Below are 7,054 nucleotides of genomic sequence, written 5' to 3'. Positions count from 1 at the left end.
TTATCGATTGTGATGGACACGGCAAGTCTCCTGATTGCTATGCAGGAGCTCATCGTGAATCTCTATGCGGCCTTGGTATGGACTCGACCTGCGGAATGGTTCGGCAATGGTAGTCGCTCCAACACGTCCTTGCAATGGCCACAGAGGTGATTCGACTAGAGCTCCAGTCTAGCTTTTGGGTTGCTTGGCGGACTGGTATAGCCGCGATCGAGTTCCGGCCATGAACGTTTTAGATAGCTCTTGGGCTTTCTGGGACGGAAGTCGGAAGTTTGGGCTGTTGTCCGATTTGATGACCATTCTTCGGATGTGTGAGAATCGGACAAATAACTTATATAGGGGACTGTGTTGTCTCACGCAGCCCCCTCCGTGCCCCTCTATCTCGACCGATGTTGGTGCTTGAAAGGGTTGGGATCGCTCGGATTTATAAACGTGCACCACCATTTGTCGAGTGTGAGGGACGCGGCAGGTCTCCTAAATGCTATGCGGGCGCTCTCTGAGAATCTCTATCCGGCCTCGACACAGATTAGTCTTGCTGAATGGTTTGGCACTGGTAGTCGATCCAACACGTCGTTGTTGTGGCCGCCTAGGCGATTCGATTCGAGCCCCCGTCTAGCTTTTGGGTTGCTTGGCGGATTTTGCCCTATCCGCAAGTGAGCTCGGTCCCTAAACGTTCGAGAAACCCGATTGCTATGCGCCGACTCTCTTTCTTGCGAGCCTCCATCTAGCTTTTGGGTCTCTACGGAACGGAAGTCGGAATCTGGGACCGTTGTTTGATTCGACGAGGCAGACTACGGTTGTGCGAGAATCGGACAAATAACTTATATAGGGGAGGTGTTGACTGGAGCATTCTCCCCCGTGCCCCTCTAACTCGACCAATGCTGGCGCTCGAACGGTGGTAGCGCTCGGATTTTCATTGAGCGCCAGCATTGGTCGATTTAGAGGGGCATGCGAGATTCCCGAATGCTATGCGAGGGCTCTAACGGAAATGTCTATTGGTTTCGGTATGGATGCAATTGCGAGTGGTTCGGCAAAGGTAGTCGTTCCGATGCGTCCATGTCGTGGCCAAATCGATAATTCGATTTGAGCCCTCGTATAGCATTTGGGTCTCTCGATGTGATTCCGCATTCCAGTCCCTTTGGGCACTGCTTGAGCCGCATCCCAGGGGGTTCCCTTCCCAATAATCTGCCTCGCAACCCGATTGCTATGCGGTGAGGCTCCTCGGCCGCCTCGGAACTATCTGTGTATCAGACGCATCGCGGGATAAGGGGTTGGCAACGGTAGTCGCCCCAAGCGCGTCCGATGCTTGGACCATTCCGAGGCGGCCCTGAAGCCTCTTCCGTCTAGCCGTTGGGTCCTTCTCGCCGCATCCCTCGCCTCGCACCCCGATTGCTATGCGGTGAGGCTCCTCGGCCGCCTCGGAACTATCTGTGTATCGGACGCGTCGCGGGATAAGGGGTTGTCACTGGTAGTCGCCCCAAGCGCGTCCGATGCTTGGACCATTCCGAGGCGGCCCTGAAGCCTCTTCCGTCTAGCCGTTGGGTCCTTCTCGCCGCATCCCTCGCCTCGCACCCCGATTGCTATGCGGTGAGGCTCCTCGGCCGCCTCGGAACTATCTGTGTATCGGACGCGTCGCGGGATAAGGGGTTGTCATTGGTAGTCGCCCCAAGCGCGTCCGATGCTTGGACCATTCCGAGGCGGCCCTGAAGCCTCTTCCGTCTAGCCGTTGGGTCCTTCTCGCCGCATCCCTCGCCTCGCACCCCGATTGCTATGCGGTGAGGCTCCTCGGCCGCCTCGGAACTATCTGTGTATCGGACGCGTCGCGGGATAAGGGGTTGTCACTGGTAGTCGCCCCAAGCGCGTCCGATGCTTGGACCATTCCGAGGCGGCCCTGAAGCCTCTTCCGTCTAGCCGTTGGGTCCTTCTCGCCGCATCCCTCGCCTCGCACCCCGATTGCTATGCGGTGAGGCTCCTCGGCCGCCTCGGAACTATCTGTGTATCGGACGCGTCGCGGGATAAGGGGTTGTCACTGGTAGTCGCCCCAAGCGCGTTCGATGCTTGGACCATTCCGAGGCGGCCCTGAAGCCTCTTCCGTCTAGCCGTTGGGTCCTTCTCGCCGCATCCCTCGCCTCGCACCCCGATTGCTATGCGGTGAGGCTCCTCGGCCGCCTTGGAACTATCTGTGTATCGGACGCGTCGCGGGATAAGGGGTTGTCACTGGTAGTCGCCCCAAGCGCGTCCGATGCTTGGACCATTCCGAGGCGGACCCGAAGCCTCTTCCGTCTAGCCGTTGGGTCCTTCTCGCCGCATCCTTCGCCTCGCACCCCGATTGCTATGCGGTGAGGCTCCTCGGCCGCCTCGGAACTATCTGTGTATCGGACGCGTCGCGGGATAAGGGGTTGTCACTGGTAGTCGCCCCAAGCGCGTCCGATGCTTGGACCATTCCGAGGCGGACCCGAAGCCTCTTCCGTCTAGCCGTTGGGTCCTTCTCGCCGCATCCCTCGCCTCGCACCCCGATTGCTATGCGGTGAGGCTCCTCGGCCGCCTTGGAACTATCTGTGTATCGGACGCGTCGCGGGATAAGGGGTTGTCACTGGTAGTCGCCCCAAGCGCGTCCGATGCTTGGACCATTCCGAGGCGGACCCGAAGCCTCTTCCGTCTAGCCGTTGGGTCCTTCTCGCCGCATCCCTCGCCTCGCACCCCGATTGCTATGCGGTGAGGCTCCTCGGCCGCCTTGGAACTATCTGTGTATCGGACGCATCGCGGGATAAGGGGTTGTCACTGGTAGTCGCCCCAAGCGCGTCCGATGCTTGGACCATTCCGAGGCGGACCCGAAGCCTCTTCCGTCTAGCCGTTGGGTCCTTCTCGCCGCATCCCTCGCCTCGCACCCCGATTGCTATGCGGTGAGGCTCCTCGGCCGCCTTGGAACTATCTGTGTATCGGACGCGTCGCGGGATAAGGGGTTGTCACTGGTAGTCGCCCCAAGCGCGTCCGATGCTTGGACCATTCCGAGGCGGCCCCGAAGCCTCTTCCGTCTAGCCGTTGGGTCCTTCTCGCCGCATCCCTCGCCTCGCACCCCGATTGCTATGCGGTGAGGCTCCTCGGCCGCCTTGGAACTATCTGTGTATCGGACGCGTCGCGGGATAAGGGGTTGTCACTGGTAGTCGCCCCAAGCGCGTCCGATGCTTGGACCATTCCGAGGCGGCCCCGAAGCCTCTTCCGTGTAGCCGTTGGGTCCTTCTCGCCGCATCCCTCGCCTCGCACCCCGATTGCTATGCGGTGAGGCTCCTCGGCCGCCTTGGAACTATCTGTGTATCGGACGCGTCGCGGGATAAGGGGTTGTCACTGGTAGTCGCCCCAAGCGCGTCCGATGCTTGGACCATTCCGAGGCGGACCTGAAGCCTCTTCCCTCTAGCCGTTGGGGCTTTCTCGCCGCATCCCTCGCCTCGCACCCTGATTGCTATGCTGTGAGGCTCCTCGGCCGCCTTGGAACTATCTGTGTATCGGACGCATCGCGGGATAAGGGGTTGGCAGTGGTAGTCGCCCCAAGCGCATCCGATGCTTGGACCATTCCGAGGCGGCCCTGCAGCCTCTTCCGTCTAGCCGTTGGGGCCATCTCGCCGCATCCCCCACCTCGCACCACGATTGCTATGCGGTGAGGCTCCTTGGCCGCCTCGGAACTATCTGTGTATCGGACGCATCGCGGGATAAGGGGTTGTCACTGGTAGTCGCCCCAAGCGCGTCCGATGCTTGGACTATTCCGAGGCGGCCCTGCAGCCTCTTCCGTCTAGCCGTTGGGGCCATCTCGCTGCATCCCCCACCTCCTCGGCCGCCTCGGAACTATCTGTGTATCGGACGCATCGCGGGATAAGGGGTTGGCAGTGGTAGTCGCCCCAAGCGCGTCCGATGCTTGGACTATTCCGAGGCAGCCCTGCAGCCTCTTCCGTCTAGCCTTTGGGGCCATCTCGCCGCATCCCTCGCCTCGCACCCCGATTGCTATGCGGTGAGGCTCCTCGGCCGCCTGGGAACTATCTTCGTATCGGACGCATCGCGGGATAAGGGGTTGTCACTGGTAGTCGCCCCAAGCGCGTCCGATGCTTGGACTATTCCGAGGCGGCCCTGTGGCCTCTTCCGTCTAGCCGTTGGGGCCATCTCGCCGCATCCCCCACCTCGCACCCCGATTGCTATGCGGTGAGGCTCTTCGGCCGCCTTGGAACTATCTTCGTATCGGACGCATCGCGGGATAAGGGGTTGTCACTGGTAGTGGCCCCAAGCGCGTCCGATGCTTGGACTATTCCGAGGCGGCCCTGCAGCCTCTTCCGTCTAGCCGTTGGGGCCATCTCGCCGCATCCCCCACCTCGCACCCCGATTGCTATGCGGTGAGGCTCCTCGGCCGCCTTGGAACTATCTTCGTATCGGACGCATCGCGGGATAAGGGGTTGTCACTGGTAGTCGCCCCAAGCGCGTCCGATGCTTGGACTATTCCGACGCGGCCCTGTGGCCTCTTCCGTCTAGCCGTTGGGGCCATCTCGCCGCATCCCCCACCTCGCACCCCGATTGCTATGCGGTGAGGCTCCTCGGCCGCCTTGGAACCATCTTCGTATCGGACGCATCGCGGGATAGGGGGCTGTCACTGGTAGTCGCCCCAAGCGTGTCCGATGCTTGGACCATTCCTAGGCGGCCCTGAAGCCTCTTCCGTCTAGCCGTTGGGGCCTTCCCGCCCCATCCCTCGCCTCGCACCCCCGATTGCTATGCGGTGAGGCTCCTCGGCCGCCTTGGAACCATCTGTGTATCGGACGCATCGCGGGATAAGGGGTTGGCACTGGCAGTCGCCCCAAGCGCGTCCGATGCTTGGACCATTCCAAGGTGGCCCTGAAGCCTCTTCCGTCTAGCCGTTGGGGCCTTCCCGCCCCATCCCTCGCCTCGCACCCCGATTGATATGCGGTGAGGCTCCTCGGCCGCCTTGGAACTATCTGTGTATCGGACGCATCGCGGGATAAGGGGTTGGCACTGGTAGTCGTCCCAATCGCATCCGATGCTTGGACCATTCCGAGGCGGCCCTGCAGCCTCTTCCGTTTAGCCGTCGGGGCCTTCCCGCCGCATCCCTCGCCTCGCATCCCGATTCCTATGCGGTGAGTCTTCTCGGCCGCCGCGGAACTATACCTGTTATTGCTACTGCATCCTTCGGCTGGTAACCTCCTCTGCCGCCTTGGAACGTTCTCTTTGTCGGACGCGTCGCGGGATAAGGGGTTGGCACTGGTAGTCGCCCCAAGCGCGCCCGATGCATAGACCGCTCCGAGTCGACCTTGCTTTCAGCCTCTCACATGCATAGACCTCTCTGAGTCGACCCTGCAGCCTCTCACGTTTAGCCTTTGGAATCTCGCCTCACAACATGATTGCTATCCTTGATGCATCCCTTGCCTCGAGCCCTGATTGCTTTCTTGGCTGCATCCCTCCTCTCCTCACAGCCCGGTTGTCATCACTGCTTCATCCGTCGCTTCATGCATTCTGGCTGCTGGGCCCTTCCCACCGCACACCTCGATTGCTATCTCTTCTGCATCACACACCCCGATTGCTATCTCTGCTACATCCCTCGGCTCTCACTTCTGCATCCTTCGCCTCACACCTCGATTGCTATCAATGCTGCATCCGTAACCTCACACCCCGATTGCTATGCGGGGAGGCTCCTTGGCCGCCTTGGAAATTTCTGTGTGTCGGACGCACCGCGGGATAAGGGGTTGGCACTGGTAGTCACCCCAAGTGCGCCCGATTCTTAGACCGCTTCGAGGTGACCTCGTAGCCTCTTTCGTCCAGGCTTCCTGCCTTCAACGCCCTTTTTACACCTCGATTGCTATGCGCGGGCTCGTTGGCGTCTATCACCTCTCTGCGAAGAGTGGCACGATGATTGTTGGGGTAAATCGTAGCAGTCCGATCTCTGGCCTTGGGCCATTGTGAGGGCTGATCGATTTCCTGTGCGCATCTCGTGTTCGCCCAGTAACAGACTCGACGACTTGTAATCGGTCTTGTTCCCGATTGTTCCTGGAGGTAGTCTTCGGAACTCTTGGATTTGACCTGTCACTCGAACTGTCCTCTTCCGAGGATGCTTGTGTGTGTGTGCTTGTGCCATTTCCTTGGCGGTATTAACGAGATATTAAAGAGCGGAGTGAGCGCCTCGCCCAGCTATGTTTGGGGCTCTCACTCCCTTACCCGGTGTGCGACCGCTTTGCACGTAGGTTGCGGAGCATCGCGACTCTTTCGATGTTTGGCGGTTGTCTTCCGGTGATGCGTTGGTCCCGAAGTGCACGTTACTAGCATTTCTGCCATTGTTCTCGATCTTTGGCACGTTCCTTCGTTGCAATTGGATATATATCTCCGTTTATACGCGCAGGCTTCTCCCGCCTATTCAGCGCTGTCCCACTCTCAGCACTCTCGTGGTCTCCTTGGCTTCTCTCTCCCGTGAGCGAGCTCTCTTCTCGAGTCTTTTCCATGTCCCATGGAGGTTGCCTTGCGAAATTCGGGCACACAAACGTGACCGGATAAGAGCGGAATTGCCTATGAGGAGAAGCTCACCTTAGGGAGCAGCAATGCCGAGTGTTTCGACAGAGGGTAGAGGGGGCGTTGTTTGGGCGGTTGCACAAAAGAGTGCTACGTTTGCACTGAAGGTTGCTTCTTCGTCTCCGACGAACTCTTCGAGGCAAAAAAGCTTGTTTACGGGGTCGAGGTGGGACTGTTCGTGCGAGTTGCGCCACCAAAAGTGCGTAGGGGGCATATACCTGGGAAATGGATGTCTCTGAGTGGCCTTACTCGGTCGCGTGCACGGTGCATTCTCTAACGGCAGGACTGTCGCGAGCATGTGCGGTTCGGATGTTTTCGGGTAAAGGGTTCCGTACGGGATGTTCTTCCCAGGCTCCTGTGAACCGAGACTCTGCATCGTCATGCTCCGGCTCCCGTGGGTGCTTCATGCCTCGTCGAGCTGTTTGTCGTGGACGATTAAGGCCGAGGCCTTCCTTCGAGAGGGGAATTGTTCAGGCTGGTCGAGGCGGGATTGTTCGTGCGG

This window comes from Cryptomeria japonica, unplaced genomic scaffold, assembly GCF_030272615.1.
Source record: "Cryptomeria japonica unplaced genomic scaffold, Sugi_1.0 HiC_scaffold_1115, whole genome shotgun sequence".
In the NCBI taxonomy this organism is placed as follows: domain Eukaryota; kingdom Viridiplantae; phylum Streptophyta; class Pinopsida; order Cupressales; family Cupressaceae; genus Cryptomeria; species Cryptomeria japonica.
This window is presented reverse-complemented; position numbering follows the sequence as displayed.